We start from the raw sequence: 21,391 nt of genomic DNA, 5'->3' as shown, positions 1-21,391 counted from the left end.
AGAAAAAAATATGTTAAGTGATTTTTCACTTATTGTAATAAATTGTTAGTCGTTATAAAGTAAATATAATCATTTGTTTATAACGAAATATTGTTTCTAATAATATGATAAACACATTTCATACTATCTAACAGGTAAAACGATACCTCAAGATGGAGACTCGCGCTCTTACAAAATATATTTTCCACAAGGACATAAATTGTAGGAAGATAGAAGTTGCCTCTTAAACATTACACTGTTTCTTGTGTGTTCGCTTATAAAATGCTTTACGATGGACACAAATATTATTCCTTTTATGTTAAGGAAGTGTGTGATATTAGATACCTCTCTATATCTTGAGATCTTTATGGTTTCTTGGATAGCGAAGTACTTATTCGCAACAGCAGTACGAAGACGGAATTCAGATAATGGTTTTAGCTGCTAATTAAAGTTATAGCGGTGTACTAGTAAGTGATTTGGAAGATCTAAGAAGTTTTTCGTTAAGTTTTGAAATCTCAATTATATCAAATGCTGATGACTTTCTTAAAATTATATTTTAAAGGTATTTTAAACTACCTCCTATAGGGATTGTTTTTAATGTAACATGGTTTAATTAACATGCATTTTATTTGTTTCAGGTTACAGACTTCTATAATAATATAATAATATGTGCAAACGGTGAGTTTTATTTATATATTTGTATGGTATAGTTTGCTGCAATAAACTTTAACCAATGTGTGTACCACTGAAAAGAAATTATCACACTCAATCATACAAAATAATGGATTAGCGTAACATATTTGTATCAAAAGATGTTTGTAATAATCCGATGATCAAAACATTTCACGACCAAAAACGCGTCCTACACACGTTTTCCTAATAGGTATGTAATCATCCGATGATCAAAATATTTCAGAAGCAAAAAAAGGCGTGCTACACATTTTTTCCTATTAAACAAATAGTTTCCAACAAGGGGAATAACATAACATGACACCTATTCAGCTAATAAAGAATTAGAATACAGAATGACCACAGCCGCCCACTCACCAATGAGTCAGGCCCACATTTGACATGATCGCATGACAAGTAGATGTCTCACTAGATGCCGAAGTCCGAACAGCCAACAGGCACTACCGTATTGAACAGATCGTGCGGCACGCCTGCATAATGCGCGCGCGCATGCAGCGCCGATTTTTTTTGTTGTAGGTACTAGGAATTTTGTTGCGGACGGTAGTAGACATACTAGAGTTAGACGGTAGGTAGGTAGGTTGGTAGGTGGATATTCCAGCTATTTTGCACCTTTAGCGTTTTCATGTTTGAATTTTTATGTAGTTTATGGTGAGCTAAAGTTCATAGATAGATAGAATGTTGGTATTTTGTGAAGTGCAGAGAGGTAGTGCATTTGTATTTTGTAGGTTTTTTATTTTATTATAAATGGTATTTATATTTTTGTGAAACAATAGATCATCTAGATTTGGAAGTTCTGAGCAACATTTTATTAATTTAAATTCTTAACTTAATTTTTCGTGTTTTAATAACTATTATTAAAATATAACAGTATTAGGTCGAGCAATGCAAGCAAGCAGCTCATGTGCTGCATGATTTAAATTATTATATACTTTTACGTCAGTATGACGTAAATATTCGAGTTAATTAAGATGACAAAACGTTAATCAATAGTGTAGTAGGTAATTGTTAGGGTTAAGTGAAAAATTAAATCTGTCTAACTTATGACCAATAGCTGATAATAAGCTTATGATAGCATTATGGAATTCGGATTATATTATATTCTGGAATAATATTCTGTTAAAAGTTTAGAGAACTTACAAAAAATGCAGCTTATGTTATGTAGTTTTTTCATAAGAACCACTAATTTGATTACCATACCCACCCTCTTTTAGGCACTTTATGTGCATTTAAAACTCCTTGCTTGCTACTTTGGTTTCTAAAAGGAAGTTAGAAAATGATATCTCCACGATGCTTGTCTATGAATACGGTATATCTAACTGCGAAAGCATGAACTGTTGCACATTTACGTTATGTAAATAAAAAACAAAGGGGTATAGTTTCCATGGTTACCCACGATGCATGTAACGGTAGCCGTTGGTACAATCGCGGCGATGCTTTTCTGTTTTAGAAATTGAGAGGTTCGCCAGTCGTGACATTTGTGAGCCTCATTCCCGATCTCGGCTCGTTGATTCTCCGTGTGTTGGAGGCTTGATGTTGCAGTTTCCGTGTTTGTGTCATTGTTTACCTTAAAGGTTATGAATTATGGAGGCAGCCGTGGTAACTCTATCAAATCGTGGCGAATATCTCTATTCGGTTTGCTAGTTTCTGCATGGGGTTCCGTAAATAATGATGTGGATTCATCATTTGTTGTAGCTCAATACATTTTTACATAATATGATAAACACATAGTATACTTACGAATGGATGTTATAATGAATAATTCAAAGTCTACCGTAGACCGTAGATAGATAGGTACGCTATATCTTTTCCTAGCTTCCATTAACTTATTATTATACATATTATGTTTCCTATATCCTAACCGGAATGAATCATACCTTATACTATTCTACTATCTGTATTTATCTAGATATATTGACTAACCTCACAAATTATTTCTTTCGTATTAAAGAAATTAATGCATATTGAAATCTGGGAACAATTTCGATACTACTAAACCCATTAAAATTAATTAAAAACATTATTAATTGCCATACAGAGTAACTGATACATAATTATACTTACAATCGTACGGGTAATAGAAAATGAATATTGTTTATACGTTTTGAACTGTGGCTACGACTCCGCCCGGTCGACACACCCCCTGTATCTTGTATCTAGTGATATTCATCTGTTATGTGAGATTTAATGCAAGGGTGAAGAAAGTACGTCAAATTGTGTTCTGGATATACCTTTAATAAATTATTATTGTGGTGTGTTCTAGTTGGTATTGGAAACGAGAAATACTTAGATGTAATAAAAATAATTTACATATTTAAATTAAAGGGAGATCTTGGTCCAGAAACAGAAAATATTATGAAAGAGACATTTTTATTAGGTCTATTGATTGAAGGAATAATAAACCCAGTAGACGGATGTACGTTATATCGCCCCGAACAGTTACCCCGAAGCCTGTGAAGGCTTGCGAGGAAGACCCCGAGTGTGGATGTACGTTAAAATTTTAATCTTTCTTGATCAGTGAGCAAAATAAATAGCACAATAGAGGGAATCTATATTTTTATAAATAACTGTTTATCGAAGAGACACTTGTATCGGAAAATTTGAGCTATCTGTTTGTAAAAGATTATTCATTTATAATTATTGGAATACTCTTCTCAAAAATATAAAATATTTCTTGAATTTCCATACATTTAAATATGAATGAATAAACACGACTTCCAATAATTAATAGTGGTTATTGAATAAAACTCGATCGCAGATAGCGTATTGAAATAAACAAGTTACATTATTTATTATCCAACTAAATGAGATTATAATTATATAGCTAATATTAATAGGTCTCGGAGATGTAATATTTTAAAACGAGTGAATTAAATAACACAATGAATTTATGATATAGGCGGATACAATGACGCAGAAAAATGTGACCTAAATTAATGAACCTTTTCAAATTTTAAAAATAGAATTTAGGTGACTTGTTTTTTTTTATTTCATTAAACATTAATTTGCCAGTGTCCATTCTATAGGGGCTCTTTTGACCAATATAAATGAATGAAATTCGTCAAGCTCTTCTTATATTACAACGGAGGGCAGGGAGGACATTATCTACACGTTTGTTTGGGATTTGTTACGAAAATTAATATTTACAAAATACATTATTAGTGATTGTAGATATTAAAAGGACCATGTGTAGGCTTGATAAGAGAATGAATCTATTGCATACCTTTTTTTCTTACAGTAAAATATGTAACCTGAATCTTGAAAGCTGCTCCAACGCTCTTGATTTCGGGTACGATGACCGATTTTGAATAATATTGATCCTTATATTGATATCGTAATGAGTAATGACCATCTTTGTCATTGTCAGTATTTATATGGGGGGACGGCGCGTACGCAGTCCCCACTACCAAAAATTACGCGTCCGAGTTATCCACATTAGGGATAATCGCAGAGGTCAACCCCGCCGCAGTGCAATGGAGGGGCCTCGCTCTGGGGGAACCGCCTTCCTGATCACGGTGTCCCCTACGCCAGGTAAGTATGATTTCGCCAAGTACTTGCGTGTACTTACGGTTTACGAAAAACATTTCAATAGCGCGACTTAAAATACAACTAGCGCCATCTATTATTCGGTTGTGGAAACTCAAACATGGCCGTGTTCTCGAAAGCGCGGAAAGTTCTCCGATGACAGTAATATTTCAAGTTGCAAAGATATTACATAAACTTTTTCCTGTGATATTTCAAATGTTGTCTCGATTGATTCAATAAATTATGGAATAGGTACCTACTTTGTGTTAATTTGCAATTTTTTCTACAATTATTGGGTTATGTTAGTGTAGCTTTTATAATTCAGGTCGATTTATAATTTGTTATAATATTATGTCCAATTAACAAAATATAACATATAAAATTTATCATGCACATCAGTTTTCAAAAACAAAAGTTGTGATAACATTAGGTTCTCATAATATTTACTTAACGAACACGTGATATTTGAATATCATCTATACTTATAATAAATCTGTAGAGAGGTCAATTCTGTACATGAAATATATTTAAAAAAAAACTATGAAGGGGTGATAAGGGATCGCTACTGATGCCAAAAATGCAATCAGTAAAATTTTTGTCTGTCTGTCTGTCTGTCTGTCTGTATATTCGTTATAGAAACAAAAACTACACGACGGATTTTAACCAAATTTGGCACAATTATTCTTCATACTCCTGGGCAGGTTATAGTAAAAGAATCATGTAAATCGGTGTAGAAACACCAAAGTTATACATAAAATATGCTATAAGTCATCGCGCGTGAATTACAGAATCATGCCATAAGGATTATTTTTGTGTATCAGTTGCCGCGTTCGACGCGCTTCGCGCAAAGAATACTTATACTCTAAGCTTCGCGGCGGGAGCTATAAAAAGGCGGCGGGTCCGCACCCGTTTCGCGTTGTCACGGCATCACGTGTGAACGGCTGAACCGATTTCGATAATTCTTTTCTATTATATTCCTTGAAGTACGAGGATGGTTCTTATGTAGAGAAAACGTAAATATATACCACGGGCGAAGCTGGGGCGGACCGCTAGTACTTAATATGAATGTTTAATATCTCTTACTATTTGAATGTCTTTAAACCGTGGTTCGCACGACTGTTGCAAGGAATTAATGGCGACTCAAAGAATATTAATAAATCTCACCAAAGTCACAGGTAATTAATAAAATTCATTAGAGACCGTAATGGATAATTAACTACAACCAAGCGCCATCCTTTTAAGGAAACTTGCAACTAATTTATAACTTCACCTTGGCGCCAACAAATCTCGTTTAACAAATTAATTATACAGCGCCATCGAATTAAACGTTAGCACCTTATAAATTATTATCACGTCTTAAGCTTACAGAGTTATGGGTTCGGTTATAATTATTAATGATCTTTATTAATTGGGTCCGAAAGTCTAAGCGCGGTCAGAACTTTAAGTTTTACAAATGGATTGCTCAATTATTGATGGCTTTAGGCTTTTGCTTATGGATTTAAGTAATTGCCTATAATAATTCCTGTATAGCGTATATCTATAGTTCTGATATCTATAACTTCCAGTAATAAGATTGCAAAGTTTTAGCTGGGGTAACGCTATTTTCAAGTATTAGCGTAGCTTATCTTTAATAGTATTCATAACGATCAGTGAACGAAGAACATACTGATAGAATAATCATATTATATCTTTGTTAGAACATCGTCAATTTAATCCTCCATCACATCTTATACCTAGGTACTTACCTACCCGTCTTGAAAATTGAAATGAAATCGAACTGTTATTTACTTCATATACCTACTTACTAATGAATGCAACGGTCAACGACTATAGATAAAACTCAATTATAATTATTCCTGGGAGGTCTAATCAGTATCAGTTGTTACTTAATTATCATCTCTAGGCGGGCAGACGTCGTCCACTATATTTTGTCAACATATTTGAGACAGCTAGATAAATTTATGACGATAGATTGGTCAATACATCGTTTTATGTAAATAAGACATATAATTAATTTAGCTAATACGTTCGAACGTGTTAATCAAGATTGTTTATTGATTTTAGATTTTAATACTTTTATCCTGTCTGGATTTATAAATGTTCAGACGTTTGGATATTCCGTTGTCTATAACGCCTACGCTTCGTGTCCGTTTGATGAGAAAAATTAATTTTATTGCAATCGTCCAAGTTTAAAGTACGATCATCATGTCGTATAAGAACACAAATCCACTTGTTGTATTAGTGTAATCTTTATTATTCAATCCAGAAAGTATAATATTTTTAGTATATCACTAAAAAACACGAATGTATCATTTTATATCTTGGCTGCATAACGTTATGTTCTTCAAAACAAGTTGAACTTTTTTCACATTTTTTGCATCATTCAATGTTATCATTTATCAATATCTATTCTAATCTAATACATGTTTTTGTATGAATCATGATCAAAATTAGCACGACTGTGTTAGGTCCAAACTGCAATTCTATTTAAAAATGATGGTCCCAGAGGCCCAGCGCTTGGTTAAGATAAATGATAGCAATTTGTTTCAGCTGATTGGGCTATTGGAGGGATGTATCTTGTTTGATTGTTTTCTCGAACCCTTCCAACTTCTGCGGATAAATGAAAACCATCATCTATCACCGTATCCAATCTTCCTTGTGGTCTTTTGATGGGTGCGTTGAATCTGGGATAGAAGGCCTTTATAGATAGAAGGTAAACGGATGAAGGAATAGATAGATAAATAGGACGCCATGATCCATGGTAACTTACGCCATTATCCAAATAATATTTATTTAGTAAATTAGTAGTAGTTTAGTAAAAAGTCATAGTTTTTCTATTCTGAACCCTTATTTTTCATGCACGAAGTATGGAGGTATAAATGGAGCCTCAAGTACCAAGTACTTACCAAAATATTTACGCACTATACACAATAGTGACTGATGTACGACTTTTTACCCTATTTCGCCAAAATTTCCAAAGTTACTGATTACATAAAACGGTATCTCATTCATCAATTGAGCTGTTTCCCCGCTTCTATGTCTTTTCATTCATACAATTCTCATATTTTACAGGCGTAAACAAATATAATTGGATATGCGTCAAGCGTGTCGCACTAATGTCGTCATATGTTAGCTGCGTGGTGTCGGGGCAGGTGTCATTATGCCAATCTCAACAATTGAGCCCGAGTACTACGCTATGACCATAGATAATATAATACTATAACTGTGACTACATTAGGTTGATCTATGAGCTCGGCTTATGAGATTGTGGATGACGGGGTTGTGCTCTTTTCTTGTGCTTATGAAAGTAATGTTAAAGGGTTATAGTAGCACGAAATAGAAGATATTTTCTCGATGGTTTAGGGTTGCTACTACATTTGTTTCAAAATCGTCAACATTCTGTCATCCATATGTGATAATTTTTGTTTATTTAATTTTGTCTTTTAGCATAATTTTAAAGCTTCAACAAAACTGGCCAACTTGGCTGTTACCTATAATAATTTACAAAACAATTATTGATCGCTATTTTCAATTTGCAACGAAAACAATCTATCCGAGTAAACTATTACTTAGCACTCAATATACGAGGTATCACATTCGCGTTTGATTAAGAACGGCCTAATGAAATTAATCACCGTTGTGTAGCGCCTCTTGACAAATGACCGCGTATAATTTCACACGCCATTATAACAGCGCACGTAATAGGGTTGCCACACGTAATATATAGTCGAATTTGTACTAGATGTTACCTGATGTGTTCTGACAAAATTTGAAAAAGTTAGATCAAAATTAAGTCAATATATTTTGCGTACCAGGGGTGCAGTCTTTCATTTTGAAATATGTACAATGTTTTATACTAGTCAGAATATGTGGTAAAAAGGTTTTGTTAAAAAAGCTAACATACCTTAAGCATCTTTATTTGTCATTTGTCCAAATCTGATCTTCTTATTCATATTCTTTTGTTGTTATACCAACAGCGAACGTAGCAGACCTAAGAATAATCTCCAGCATCTGCACCACAATTATGCTAACACACTTTCCAGAGAGCTGGTGAGGCTCAGATCATAATGGGCTTCGTATATTTCAAACTGGCGGGGAAACAAGATCGTCGCCAGGCGCGGCCACACCGCCGATAAATCTGCCGCACTTAACTTCCAAACGGTAAATAACTATGGGATTTCCGTGTGCGAGAACGCGATGCGCCCGAGCATAAATCTATGCCCGTATTGTGATATTGTGTTGCCAGTATGCGACGCCCGGGTGGCTGGCCGTCACATAAATACACGCGTCTCTGCCGCTCAATGTCTGCCCTCTGCTCGCTATAACACGCGCGCGAGTTTGTCGATTTGGAGCTCGGACGTGATTCTATTGTAACGAGATGGATTTGTGGTTCGGGTGCTTGTTTGTTTGTTAGCTATTTGATGTGTTGCTAGGCTGTATTCAGTCTATAACTTTTGACACTCTTGAATAGAAATTTGGATATTTTCAGAATATAGAAGAAATATAACACAGTAGTTAAGTTAAGCTACTACCCTCTCATATTTTTGCAACTCAACTATATAATATGTATGGTAGTATTTATAACATATAAAATTCCTTTCTAATAACAATTTATTTCTAATGAATGTGTGTGCAGGAAAAATCATTATGTTACCAGCTCGATTAATCAGCAAACAATAGTTTGAGACTGTTCGATGCGACTTGCCGATCGCTGGACTGCAATTGTTATTGTTTTTTCTATCCTCAAACCAAATAGCACCAGATCGTGGTGGACATAACTAGCGCGGAGCGTCGATCCTTCGAGCCGTCCCGAGCGAGTTTCGCACGTACTAATAGGGCGGGTGTAGGATCGCGATCGTACACGTGTAGGGGTGAAATTACCATTATTATCGATCATCTCGCGGCGTCCTAACGATCCTCAAGGTGCCTGCGCCGGCTTATCCGTGCACACCTCCCGTTATATTATTGCCATTTACTTTGAATTTATTTTATCGAAGCGTCCGCGTCGACCGGGACGGACCGTGCCCTGTTTGACAATAATTGCCACTTGGTTTTGTGAATTTTCCACATATTGGCAAATCATCCGTATACATGTAAGATTTAATATTATGTATACATAGCGAATGGTTCGTCATAGGATCATAATTTGATTCCACAATTTAAAAGATACGTAGCTGCTTGTTACTGCTTTCATGACATAATTTTTTGAATTTGATTTAATAAATAATGAATTAATAGGACATAATTAGTATTTTTTTAAATGCACCAATGACTTATATATTAATGGTATTTTCTTGATTAAATATAGGCACATAATCATTAGATATAGCTCTAAAAAACGATCTAAATCTAAGTTCTTCCCTATACATTTTCTGTAATATTAATAAAATAGCGAAAACAATTTAATATTACCTCAACTGCATGTTATAAATTACACTATCATCTTTAGAATAAAGCGTCTCGCTTATTACTTGCATTGGAATAGGGCATGAATTTTCTGCACCTCAAATTGGTAGTTATCGCTGTTTCGCCCTTTTGAGATTACACGGTGCCAGATCTAGGCCATGGATGGTGTTGCCAATTATTGCATATTAACTAAATTGATTTCGACGCTCATATTTTATTAAACGGCAACACAACGTGCTCATAGGTGCCGTATGATTAATGCCCTCTCGAGAGAGTCGTCGCTCGTTGCGCGCGAATTATTAAGATCGCTTTGTTATTTTGTCAGTGCGATGTTAATTTTATTTAGTGGCCGTGAAATTGGACGCCGTTCTGTTTTGCACATTGCGAGATAATTTGCATTGAAAACTTCAATAACATTTGTCTCGATGCGCTTGGCTTTTATTGTCTACCCTTAAGATATTGCGCTCATCGGTCTGAAATATTGCAAATCTATCTATTAACGACCTTTTGCTTTTATGCTTATCTATCGTGGATTCCTATCTGGGTTTCTTGTAAATTGTCAATGCTCTGTTGAATGTTTTGACGAAATTTATGTGGGCAATGAATATTCAGAGTACTCTGCGATAGCGTCAATTTATGTTCATCCAAAAGGTGTCGACCAGAGAAAGTTTGCAGTTATTTGCAGCTATGCTAATTAATATGTGTTCTTCGTAAGATAAAGCAATGTTTTGTTGCTCTATTAGCGTTAGTGTCCGCGTATTAAATAATGCCCGTATCGTCCAGCCACATCTTACTTCTTCATTAACATATCAACACACTCGAGTTCTCAGGTCTCAAATCAGTTAGTAGTATTTATGTTATTGATATGGCGGCGGCGGAGTGGGTAACGTAAATCCCAGTTTATCAGGATTCCACTGGGCCGTTGTTTCAGGAATTGCAGCCTCGAGGCTGTGTAACTGATCGCAGGTACGAATTATTTTGCACGCGCTTATCGTGCACTACATGGCTACTCGTTGCAGGCTCTACTAGACCACGACTAATTTAAATTATGCAATGGAAGTCCCTTTTGAAATTTATATGCTACACGCAGGTTGTAGCCCATTAACCTATCTTCTTTTGTTAATTAGTGCAATAATTACTTTACGATTTTTTGTGAGTGTAGGTTGTATAAGATTAGACTAATCGATAGTGTTCTATTTAATGTTCTTGAACAAGAATTTCGTTTCAGCAAAGCTCAATACGTGGACGCGAATGCCATTCCAAATTATTCCACATTATTAAAGCAATTGTATTATTGGTTTTCTCTACAATTAAGAAATGTTAGTTACTTAAAGTTGCATTCTGTCTTTTATAAACTTATCCATTCATATTAAGACTAGGAAGCGTAACATTTCTTTAAATATACATTCCTCATATAATTCAACTCTATAAATTGTCCTTAGAACTTCCATATTACATGTCCCTTCGGTGAAATTATCTCTTTCACTTCTAAGCTTCAACTCATGAGTCACCAGCAAGCAGCAACAATATTAATATGGTACTTTATAGGCTCGAATTTATATTACTTAGGCACTTGATTTCCACATTCTTACGTGTGCAGTTAGCTCGCATATATCTACTATTACTTATATAGGTTTATAGGTAGGTGCAGCTTAGTAGCCCCGCGGCGCTTGATGCGAAAGTAAATAAATGTGACTAGTGTATACACTAACTCATGCAATCCCTTTATTTTACTGCCAATGCTCATCTCTATAGCTGGAGGTCTTTTATTGCTTTGTTTATTGGAGGAAATCGTAACATTAACAAGTAATTTAATGTATTATTGCGGTTGTGTTTTATGACGTTAAGCCGATGGGAGATTTAATTGAACTTTTCTCAGTTTGCATATTTACGTAACATTAAGAAACTTAAAAGACAAAAAAATCGTTAACTTCTTCTTGTAACACAGTTTTAGTTTTGTTCTTCTTCTTATTCTATATACTATTTGAAATAAATTCAAATAATTCGATTTTATATCCTATTTGTAGCCTAAACATAACCTATATTTTCAGTTATTGATAATTGAGTATTTGAATTAATTTTTTTTTTGTGATAAATGGAAAGATTATATATTAGTTTTATAACAAAACTGTTTTTATTTTTATTTTTTTTGCAATAATTCAAAAGTTATTTCAAAATAAAAATTAGTCTTTGAATCCAGTACCGAAGACACGCCGACAACTCCCGAAGCGTCACACGAGCGCGTGTGACGTCATAATGTTAGTTTTCACTCATTGCAGTTGATAGAAAATTAAATATAGTTTGAAAAACTAAACAGGATAAAAAGATAAATTCATGAAATTATTGTATTGTTACCGGGTTTTTATAAGTATACAAAATTTAAATTAAATCCGTCGGTTTATAGTGGGTCTAAATCGAATCGAAAGGAGAATTGGTTACATACAAACATATGTTTTAAGCTGATCCTGGCGATCCTTATCAGGATAAATTTATGATATTATTGTATTGTCATCGGACCTTGATAAGTGTTCAAAGGGGTCAAAATCGAGTCGAAACTTCGAAAGGAGTCGGTTACATACAAACATACAGTGATTCTAATAAAAGCGTGTTAATAATAAATACAGTGTTTTGCTCTATTTAATTCTGTTGTCATTATTAAATTACATATTAATTATATTAATTGTTAATTATTATTATTTAAATTTATATTAAAAATGGCGAACCTCAAAAGTTATCGTTTTGTACCATTATGTACGAATACTACAAAGGCAACTCCTGACAAAAATCGGTGATCATAAATATATCAACATCAAGAATATTATTCGTAACTAACTAACTAATTCGGAACCAACTAACAAATCGTATGTAAACGCTATGTACTGCAGTTAATAATAGCTATAACATTATGACGTCACAACTGTGGTGACCAGTCATGGCACGTTTTTAGTCACGTGATTCTAACTTAAATTTCATCAATTTTTAATTGCTTATAATTAACGGAAAAATTTTTTTTGTAAGTTATTTGCATTAAATATCAATATTATTAATAATAAAGTTTCAAAATACATAAAAAAAATCAATAATTTTTTTTTATTCAAATACTCAATTATAAACGACATGTTTATTGTTTATGTTGTATTTCAAAAACAGTTTTGTATAACTAGATTTCTTCAAAAACGATTCTATCAAACGGTTATGTAATTAAAATAATGGCCAGTGATGTCGCCTCGTGGGAATTGAACAGTACTTTCCGCAAGTGCGAAATGACATTTACAATGGTATAGCCCCGGCAAGTATTCGCTTAATTAGACCGTAAACTCTATTTCTGCATCATTACAGCGCTCTAAGCATTGCCGTGCCAAATACCCAGTTATTTATGTGGATTATTAGTAAATCGCATACATCGCTTTATATAAAACTAGCTGCGCTCCGCGGTTTCACCCGCGTGGCTCCCTTCCTGTTGATCTTAGCGTGATGATATATAGCCTATAGCCTTCCTCGATGAATGGGCTATCTAAAACTGAAATAATTTTTCAAATCGGTCCAGTAGTTCCTGAGATTAGCGCGTTCAAACAAACAAACAAACTCTCCAGCTTTATAATATTAGTATAGATTCGAATTGTACGTGACCGGACTGAGATTTTGAAAGATGGAATCGATGCCGATTTAGGTTTATGTTATTGGCCAAGCTTTACGTCAGAATTAATAGTGTAATTGCATTTGACGGCTGGAATAAATAAATGTTGGTATTATATCTAACAAGCGGGTAAATCGTGGTGCTCTTTCTCGCGATTTAGATACTTGATATTAAAGTGTGGCTTGATCAGTTGGTTGGAACTTTTACTATTACGGTGTGCTCTTTATATTTCTCAGGGAGATCAAATATTCTGTTTGATTAGAGTGTTTATTGAATTCTTGTATAGATGCCAACTGTAAAAGCATGCTCTTGAATTTCAACAAGAAATTTTCACGTTTTATGTTCGCGTATATAAACTAGCACAGCTCAAAATTTCCTCCAATACCATGTCTGTCGAAATCAAATGCAATTATTATTGGTATATTCTCAATTTCTTCTGGGTTTATTATCCCTATAGACCTAATAGATATTTTTAATTTTTTTCGTAGATTAAAGCAAACAGCAGCCCGTCAGGAAAATTTACCACCTCATTAAGCATTAATTGCTTTACCTAAAAAGTCGCGTACACCACCAGCGTCAAGCGCCTTATTAAACGAAATCCCACTAAAGGTAGCATTCGGATCTGGGCGGTCGCGACCTGGCAGCCGCGGCCCTGCAGTGTCGCTGCTGTGCGGCGCTGCCAGAAGCTTACGGATAACAGCGTCCGCGACCCGGGCAGCGACTGCCACGCGCAGTAGTCAAACAGCACTCAGTCAAAATAATAGTCAAATATACGAAAGCGAGAACTCGTGAAGAGACTGATAGAGGACGAAGAAGAGTACGATCAAATAATGTTGGTCTTACTATCATCAAAGAGGAATAAAATCGATTCATTATATCATAACATTATCCTTATAGGTTTTGAGTAAAGTGGTGGATTTTTAGCAATTAATTCAACTAAAAACTCGTCGTTTTCATCGGTAAACGTCGCCGGCAGCGCGACCGTACTGCTCCCGGAGCGGTCCGGCGGCGCTGCCAAAGTCGCGAGCTGGCCACGCCCCTCGGCCGCGCCGCTCGGTCGCTTGCGTCGGACACTATCGCATACAATTCCCTACGAAGCGGTGCCTCGCGACCACGGTCGCGGCTGCGGGGCAGCGGCTGCCGGGTCGCGACCGCCCAGATCCGAATGCTACCTTAACAGGAGATTAATGCCCAAATCCGTCGTATCGCGTGCGACTCGGACTTTCACAGACGAGATTGGTGGTGATAAAAGCTATTGGTGTCAACTCAGATTGTGGGGCGTAGCTGAAAGCGCATGTAGTGCCTATCGCAGACACGGGCTATGGGCTAAGCAAATACCGTGGTGTGGTGTATGGGCGATGTCGCTTTTGGTGAAGGTCTGTTTGGATTTGGATATAGTAGATGTAGGAACAGGGAGTTTTTATATGACAGTGTAGCTGATATCAGAATAATATATGGTAGATAACAGTAATGATATTGTATTACGTATGTGTCAAGTGATACTCTCTTTGAGTTGTATAAATTGAATTCTACTAGAATTTGATTTGGTCTAAAAAGTTTTCAAAGCAATATATATAAATAAACAAATCTTTGTCTGTGTTTAAGGACATGTTCACAATCGTAAAACTAAGCTTTTAAGTCAGATAGTCGTCAATAGTAATTATCGCATCTATAACTTCATTTTATGTAACCAATGTAATGCATTTGAATATTAATTTGTACGCAGATAATTTAATTTTAATACCTGGTAATTATAAACTATAAAGCAATGTCTATAAATGGACACCTGCGTTGAAAATTCTGCGAATAAATTTTAAAAGCTTATGTATCTTATTTAAAGTATTTGTCCCTCGTTTTTGATATCCATTAAAATTCCACCCATTATGTAATTTAGATTATTGCAGATGTTACTATGCTATGCCATGGACACTATCCGAATGTACTCTAAGCAGTGCAATTAATGTGTGGGAATTATTATTTTTAAATTGAAATGGTGTTTTAAAAAAGTTCAGATAAAATAAAGGGTATGGTCGGAACTTTTTCTCAAATCAAATCTGTAAGTGATAGTCATTTGATAAATGGAAAGTAGGCGTTAAATAATAATCTAATAAACTCCCATTCTCAGTGGGAGTGAACCAATTCTGCCTACGCTAGTTATTGCAAAGGAATCCGCAATAAGACTAGCAACATTCTTAGATATTCAACGAATTTCTTTTTTGTGCCTAGGATTGTAAAGAAATATGTAAGAGGGTGAAAAACATATACTGGTAGGTAGGTACTGGTAGGTAGTGAAGGACCTGGTGTAATTGACTAGGCTGATTACTCTAATTTATTACATAGGTGCTGCACGAATAGACGAATAAATATACGCACGTACGCACAATTCCAAAATTTTAACAGTTATTATCCTAATCAAATACGGATACAAAACCCACTAATTTTAAGGTTGTCAGGGCTCAAGGATTTGGCATGATTAGGCTCTGCCCGCACTTTGTTCTAGCTTTCCGCTCGTCACCTGCACCGCGCCTTACCTTTCACCGTCAAGAGATATTGGCCGTGCAGCCGGGATCCCTGCGCCTCATTACCATATACTGCGCCCGTGACAGCATCGCAATTAACTATCTGTTTATTGTTGTTGAATTATAAACGACGTCGCATGATATCACTCCCGTGTGCAATAGAAAGCTAGCTCAGTCTACCTTTTGAATTATTGTTGTATTCAATTTATGTTCGGGTCGGTTATGTGTGCCTGGTAGCTGCGGCGTGATAGAATCAATATTTTAAGGTCGCTATTATGGTGATATCCGGTGGTTATAAATGTAAAGACATTGCTATGAAATATACATTCATATTGTAGACGATAACTATAAGTCTGTCATGTATTTATGGCGTAACCTGAATATCGATTGTATTACCTATGGGTTTTATTTTAGTGCATTAATCAGGACATAAACATCGATTATCAACAGGACGACATAGATATTATGTCAATTTTAGGTTTTGAACAGTGCATTCTTAATTGTTTACCTGGAGGCAATTGTGATCAGCCCAATCTAAAAGCAATTATTTCATCTCTTCCTCTATTCAATAGAAGTACAAATCCCAAGCAATTAATTAATATATAAATAGTTTTGACATCGCATAAATCCAGCGAGCGTTATCTCCAATTTACGTCGTCAGATCGTCGGATCAAACATGCAACCTTTCACGATGTTTACACACAACCTTTCATACGTTCTGGTTTAAGTACAACGCGAAACTGATTTTGCTAAATACCGCCTCTAATGAGAAATGTCGTCGAGTTAATCTCATTTATCTAATGTGTCATAGAAACTAAATGTTAGCCGCTTTTGGGACGTCACGATCGGAGGGATCCGTGTTATTAAGATGCAGGACAGATTTCGTGAGTATCGTTGTTAGGTAAATTTGATTAGTGGTGTAGTTGATTGTGAGTATCACAGAACTATGTTATGGTTAGTATGGTATATTATGTTGGAAGAAATGTGTGTGAAATTTATAGACTTCTTGGTACAATTGTGACCTAATTTTTGTCAAAGTGTGTCCAATTTTAACTGCACTTGTTTTAATTGCTACTTAGATTCTTGTATTTCGTTTTAAACTTATATCTAAGAAATTGTATCTTCGAGTGAAAAGTTATTTCACTGCAAATGGTTATGTAAGGAGTTCTTTAATTGTATTTGTTTCTGTATATCATATGAAATGAATGGAAGAAACAAAATTACTCAATGAAGTAAAAACCTAATCAAGAATTCGTTTATTGATATATTAGAACAAATGAACCGGACGTTATAATAAGACTTCGATAACGCATTATCAGCGAGAGTGATTCAAAGTTTATGTGTCACGTGGAGATATATCGAAATATCTTAATTTAGTAATTAACACATAAACGCGTGTTGCGTTTCTTGTCCAATAGCTTCGGGCGAAATTTTAAGAATAAATTATAGTCCCATCGACTATAGCGTTCATAAATTACATCGGAATTGTGCTCGCAACTCGTGGTGTGACTTATGTAATATGGATGTTATTGTTAAGATTACCTTGCTTGGTTAGTGGTTTGCGATTGTGCATCAATTCTATTCTGCTTCTATCCTGCTTTTGGAATTAACACCGGGCTAGTTTACATACATTTGACAATAAGTATAGTGCCGATCTACTCTGAAAGATGAAATGAGAACAAACCCAGATTGATATCAAATAAGTGGAATCTTGAGTGTGATCTCAGTTCTCAGTAAAAATGTATACAACAAATTGGCGTGATAGTAAATCAATGTTGAAGTGAAAGTTATCTTATCTGCGGTTTTCAAACGTTTCAATATCTTCCTCCTTGAAGCGAGAGCTGACACTCAGTAATCAACTACACAAAAAATACAGATAATTTTTTGCCCTATTAAAGCGAAACTTGACGGCGTGAATATCGTCACAGTTTAGTTAAAACTTATGTATAGATAACAACCGTCACTTCATTTATCCTTAAGAGATAAAAATTAATATTGTTTTACAAAACAGGAAAATACGCTTAAACTCATGAAATTTCTGTATTGTCACTGATCTTTGATAAGTTTTAATTTAGTAAAGTTTGACTTAAATCTGTCCATTTGAAGCGGGTCAAAATCGAGTCTAAAAATCGGTTTTCATAAAAATTATAAACACACAGACGTAGCTAATAAAAGCGTTAAAAACTGTAACTAGTTACAGAACGAAACTGCACGTAATATTTCGTTGAATATCAGCCGGTGCATTACTCTTGTTGACATCTTAATAACGCCTCTCCGGCAACACGAATTGTGGATTTATAGCGACACGACGGACATTCCTCAAGCAGCTAATCATTTCAGACTTGAAGTGTTATTGTTTGGAACTTGGAAGGATTCGTTTAATGTATAACGTCTTTTGTAGAGCTCGAGTACAATGATATACCTATGAAGGCGGACGATGTAGGTACATACTATTTGTACAGGAATTATTTTAATGTACAAAACTATGGAAAACAACAGATTCGTAGGTAAAAACAAGAGATTATTTGTTTATTATTTATAGCATGAAGTAGTTAAATGTTACTATTATAAAGTAAACAACTGAAGATATTAATTAAATTGTTTTTAGCATCGCTAGACCAGCACTATCAGCTGCGAATGTAAATAAATAGCTCTTCTCTTAAAATACACCACGATAAAATAACAGGATACAAGTATTATTTTCAATGTTTATAAACATTCCACACCACTTTATTGTCGATAAGGGAATGTGGAGCTTTGGAAATTATTACTTCTCAATTATAATGTACCTCGAGATAAGATATCACATGACGAACCGAATATATGCAATTGTGTAAACATAATATCACTGTCGGTATATAAAAATAAGAAATCTTCGAAAGCAATAAAGTCGGTTATAAACAAAAAACGCGATACGTTATCTACGAAGCCATAGTTTTTACGACTCGTCTGTTTTTTTTTTGTCATTATGCTAAGCACTTACACCCCGCATCAAGATAAGCAGATGAGAGACGCTCATATAACTTGATTAGCCTGTCATATGGGGCTTATCGGCCATCATCGGCGCTCAGCTATAAATTTGAACCGTCAAAACGTAAAATTAATGGCGCGCCGAATAACAATTAACAGCGTATGAATTGGACAATATTTTGCATAACACGTGACAGTGAGGCGTGTTCCAATATCTTGAGCATATATTCTTGATACACCTGCGAGGCTCCGCCCACAAGATTAGCCCCCCGCGCACCTTTCACCCTCTTGTCTTTGGGTTCCTCCGTCCTCGCCATCAAGAGACCATTCCTCGTTCAGACACCGTGGGCGGTGGTCGTGTTGTTGCACTGGTGTTTTTAAAGTGTCGTGTGTTGACTGTTGACTTTAGTGAATAATGAACCATAGTTGTAGTTGCTATTGACATTTATTGCTGCTACCGGAACGGAATATGTAAGTTTGTTTGGTTTATTATTTTATATTATGGTATGTTAAGAATGATCATATTTATGTTATTAAATATGATCTGTATTTTTTATTCAATATTTAATGTAAACTTCGATACTCGTTGCAAAAAGTTTTCAACTTGTTGCCGCAAAGTAGGCGGTTATGTCATAAAAGTATCCGCGCACGCGCAAAAACTTTCAGTTTCAATAATGTGTTTTACCAGGATTATTAATTTAAAATAATATGGCTTTTCGTTCTTATAATATTCTTCAGAATTCTCAAAGTAATATATAATAAGATATTATAATTTATAGCTAACTAGCTCCGCGGTCGGTAGCTTATAATTATGCCGTTGTTCCTTTTATAGTCGTTAGACAATGTCATAATTTTCGCATGCTATCTTTATGACAAAATATAATGAGTCTGGTCCGTTCTTAGTTGTTACCAGAGTCTTTACCTATATTTTATATTTTTGTCCACATACGTTTGTACATACAAAAATAACCCGTAGTTAAAATAATTGACACAGCCCAACTGCTAATAAGTTCCATACAATTTAAAAACATAATATCTATGATAAGAAAAACATAAAAAAAATCTAATATTTACAATTGATAAATATATTATCACATGACACTGCAAAGGTGAACAAATGAAGATATAAAACAAAGTAGACTTTATCGGCATATTCCCTGTTCAAAAGATCTTATTAAAATTTAAAATTATCAAGAAGCTTAAAATACCTATACATGAAACGTTATCTTTAGTATCCTTTTTGGAAGTCGGTTAAAAAGCGGCCGAAACGGAGTACGATCCAGAAAATACACCACTGCTGTTCAAACGGTGACTCCTAAAAGTGAGAATCGCGATGTCCCAAATGATAGAGCTGTGGAAACTATGCGAACACCGCGAGAATAAAGCATTGTTCATTAACAATGACCCGGCGACAACCGAATTACGAATCCGCATGCTGCTCGCGTGTTTATCTTATTTTTATACGAATAACGGCACATTATGTTTAGAGATTCGGGTTTTACGCAATTAAGCTTTCGTGTCTATAAAATACGCTACTTTCATTAAAATAACTGATCTAGCGTCTACTAGAAAGTATATCTAGTACTGTTTTTCGTATGAGGATAATAAGATGGTGCGTAGAGCAAAGGTAATTAAGAATTTTTGGAACTGCTCATGCTCATTATTGTAGTGACGAAAAAGTGCGTAGAAAATAAGAAAGTTTTCATAATAGAAAATTTTAATGGCTAATTTACGTAATACAGTATTGTATGAATGTTTTTCTTTCAAAAATGTTTAAAAAAAAAAATGCTTCACTTTACAATAATTGTATGAAAAAAGTAAAACTCTTGCCCGTGCGTAATTGCATCATTATCATTGCATCCTTTTCCGCTCAACATCATCAACAGGTCATCAGGAAGTTATTTGAAAATCATTTACAAAATTATAACCCCAAAAATACAAAGTAACTTAATATGCAATAAGAAGTTTTATTTTGGAATCACCACAAAATATTGTAGTAAACATACTGTTGCACATGAAGTTGAATCGAGAGCAGTAAATTAGAAGACATTGGGTGCCCCGTGGCGCCCACGCGGGTGACTCCTTAATGAGATATGATGATCTAGCCGGCGTGATAATGTGCGAATTGGGGTACACTACTTTAAACTAGATCTTAAATCTTTTGACTCAAATTCGCTTTTACCTTAAACTCTAATCCTCATGACTCAATAGCAATAGGCCTATCACATAAACTTAAGCTTATTAGACAACAAATTTAGTAAGACAGAATGAATAATTAGCAAACTACATTTTGGCCAAAATTGTAAGTTATTTCTATATTCAGTTGGCAGTTCATTTGTGCTGGTTAATAATTTCTAAATGGTCTTGTCTATTTTCTAATTTATGCAGTCAAAGCGTGTTTAAATTCTGAGAGTAAGATAATGAATATGATCTTTATAATGCAGAGTTAGGTTTGCGATGAAAAAAAATATGTTTACTATTACATAAGAAACATAATATAGCAGGTACATTCCTTCGGTCTATTCGTGTGGTTAAATTCAAAAATTGCATAATATGCCGCCGATGCTGCGTGATTATCAGTGATTATACAATTTTATAGCCCAGCCACTTCAGTCCGAATACGTTCGTGTTAAACAGCAAATTAATTAATAGCAGCATACAATAAATT

The 21,391-nt window shown here is 34.8% G+C and overlaps 1 protein-coding gene and 1 non-coding gene across 3 annotated transcripts in view; one reads left to right on the top strand and one right to left on the bottom strand.

The window, feature by feature from the left end:
- Positions 1-21,391, top strand: part of Ntan1 (N-terminal amidohydrolase 1) — a 75,416-nt gene that overhangs the window by 23,883 nt on the left and 30,142 nt on the right. The window contains exon 2 of one of the 2 annotated variants that reach the window (XM_090107897.1): positions 618-657. The gene's annotated coding sequence lies outside the window, so the exon portion shown is untranslated. Of the gene's footprint in view, positions 1-617; positions 658-19,038; positions 19,195-21,391 lie in introns of those variants that run through there. The other variant, XM_090107896.1, reaches the window with a different exon arrangement.
- Positions 4,044-4,205, bottom strand: LOC149904172 (U1 spliceosomal RNA). Its single transcript, XR_016457368.1, has one exon. It is a non-coding gene; the product is annotated as a U1 spliceosomal RNA (small nuclear RNA).

The sequence above is a fragment of the Colias eurytheme genome, chromosome 12 (genome assembly GCF_061535395.1).
Source record: "Colias eurytheme isolate Ceu_HAF_F1 chromosome 12, ilColEury1 Martin Lab GWU primary, whole genome shotgun sequence".
NCBI classification, from domain to species: Eukaryota; Metazoa; Arthropoda; class Insecta; order Lepidoptera; family Pieridae; genus Colias; species Colias eurytheme.
This window is presented reverse-complemented; position numbering and strand designations above follow the sequence as displayed.